The 2,589-nt window shown below is 42.1% G+C and overlaps 1 pseudogene; it reads right to left on the bottom strand.

Annotated features, from left to right (window-relative positions):
• Positions 1-270: 270 nt before the first annotated feature.
• Positions 271-1,151, bottom strand: LOC102828679 (annotated as a pseudogene).
• Between the last annotated feature and the right edge of the window lie 1,438 nt (positions 1,152-2,589).

Raw genomic sequence — 2,589 nt, 5'->3', positions numbered from 1 at the left:
TCCAAAGACCCAGAAGTCGGATGATGACCTAGATGACAAATGATTGGGTCTGGCTCAGGAGCTGAGGTTACTTTCATTAATGTCACATGCAAGCGAAATTTTGCTGAAGATAATTAGAAAATTATTGCAGCAGTGCATCAACAGAGAACTGCCAGAAAATCAAGCCAGATTCAGAAGAGGATGTGGAATGAGGCATACCATTGCTGACGTCTGATGGATTTTGGCTGTAAGCAGAGAATACCAGAAAGATGTTAACTTCTGCTTTATTGATTATGCAAAGGCCTTCAACCCAGCCTCAAAGGTGGAAGAGTGGGTGTCACTGTTAAAGTCACAGGAGACGACCTGGTCTTCAGTGTAACCCAAGATGCCTTTTAGGGGTCCATCTGATGCCGGCTTCACCACCTTCTTGATGCCATCATATTTGGCAGCTTTCTCCAGGCGGCAGGTCAGGTCCATGACATATATGTTAGGAGTGGGGACACGGAAGGCCATGCCAGTGAGTTTCCCATTCAGCCTTGGCAACACCGGTAGATGCAGGGATGATGTTCTGAGCAGCCCCACAGCCACAACACCACAGTTTCCCAGGGGGGCATCCACAGTCTGCAGGGTGGCAGTGATGGCATGGACTGTGGTCATGAGTCCCTTCATGATGCCAAAATTGTCATGGATGACCTTGGCCAGGGGTTCAAATAGTTGGTGGTGCAGGAGGCATTGCTGACAATCTTGAGGGAGTTGTCATACTTCTCATGGTTCATGCCCATCACAAACATGGGGGCATCAGCAGAAGGGGCAGAGATGATTACCCTTTTGGCACCACCCTTCAAGCGAACCCCAGCCTTTTCCAAGGTGGTGAAGACACCGGTGGACTCTACAACATATTCAACACCAGCATCACCCCACTTGATGTTGGAGGGATCTCGGTACTGGAAGATAGAGATGGGCTTCCCATTGATGATAAGTTTTCCATTCTCAGCCTTGACAGTGCCATTGAACTTGCCATGGGTGGAATCATCCTGGAATATGTAGACCATGTAGTTGAGGTCAATGAAGGGGTCATTAATGGCAACAACCTCTACTTTGCCAGAGTTAACAGCAGCTCTGGTGACCAGGCACCCAATACGGTCAAATCCGTTGACTCCGTCCATCACCATCCTGTCTCAGGGATGTGGCTGGTATTGCAAGAGAAGATGCGGCTGCCTGTCAAATGGGAAGGAGCAGAAAGCCCCTCTACATTTTTTAATGGAATTATTTGTCTTTTTGTTGTTTAGACTATGACTTCTTTTAAAATAAATTTTAGATGGTTAGTCTTTAGCGTAGCACTGCAGGATAATGTGCTGAACTGAAGGTCAATTTGAACCACAAGGTCGGTGGTTCAAACTTACCAGTAGCTCCTTGGAAATCCTATATAGAATTGCAATCAGTCAGAACTAATTTGGCAACACTTAATAACAACAACAAAATTCCCTAATGCAATAAATCATGACCAGTTTTTTTCCTCAGTCTGTGAAATATCTTTTTCCTCTTTTAGTGAGATCTTTTGATGCACCATAGAGTCTACTTTTTAGGTCTCAGTTATCTAGTTTGTCTTCTGTAGTTTGTGTGTTTTCAGTTGTGTGTGGTAGTGTATTTAGGTCATCTATTAGGGCTCCTAAGTTTGTTTCTATGTTTTCTTTACTGTTAAAGATGTAAAAGACCGGTTTTACATCTAGGTCTTTGATTCATCTTGAGCTTGTTCTTAGATATTGTCTGTGATAAGGCTCCTGTTTCATTATTCTGCAAATGGATATCCAGTTTTGCCAGCATCATTTATTGAAGACACTATCTCTTCCCCATTTAATGGCTCTCAGACCATTATCAAAGATCAACTGTCCATAGGTATGCCCCAAAGTAGATGGATCTACTTTTGTGTTTTCAATTCTGTTCTATCGGTCTGAGTATCTGTTGTTGCTTCAGTACTAGGTTGTTTTGACTCCTGTAGCTGTGTAGTAGATTTTGAAGTTGGGAAGTAGGAAGCCTCCTACTTTGTTCTTTAGTAGTTCTTTGTTTATCTCTTCTTTTCCATTTAAAGTTGGTGATTCATTTTTCCATTTCTTTAAAAAATGATGATAGGATCTAGATTAGGATTATATTACATCTATAGATCACTTTGACATTTTCTCAATAGAAAACTTAGTCTTCCTATCCATTAGGATGGAGTCCTGGTGTGGTGCTGTGGGTTAATGCACCAGACTGCAAAGCCATTTGAACTGCAAGGTCGGTGGTTCAAGCTCACCAGCTGTTCCTCAGAAACCTTATACAGGGTCACTATGGGTTGGAATCGACTTGACGACACTTCATAACAACAACAGCAATCCATGAGAATGGTATATTCTCCCATTTATATAGGTCTTTCTAGGTTTCATGTAGTAGTAGTGTTTTGTAGTTTTCTCTGTATAGGTCCTTTGTATCTCTGGTTGGAATTATTTCTAAGTACTTCATCTTTGGGGTAACTATTGTAAATGGCAATGTTTTCCTTCTTTCCTCTTCAGAGTTCTCTTATTGTAAACAAATCCAACTGATTTCTGTATGTTGGTCCTACCATTTTTTTGA

This window comes from Chrysochloris asiatica, unplaced genomic scaffold (assembly GCF_000296735.1).
Source record: "Chrysochloris asiatica unplaced genomic scaffold, ChrAsi1.0 scaffold00104, whole genome shotgun sequence".
Taxonomy (NCBI): domain Eukaryota; kingdom Metazoa; phylum Chordata; class Mammalia; order Afrosoricida; family Chrysochloridae; genus Chrysochloris; species Chrysochloris asiatica.
The sequence above is the reverse complement of the archived record's forward strand: the minus strand, read 5'-3'. Positions and strand labels throughout refer to the sequence as shown.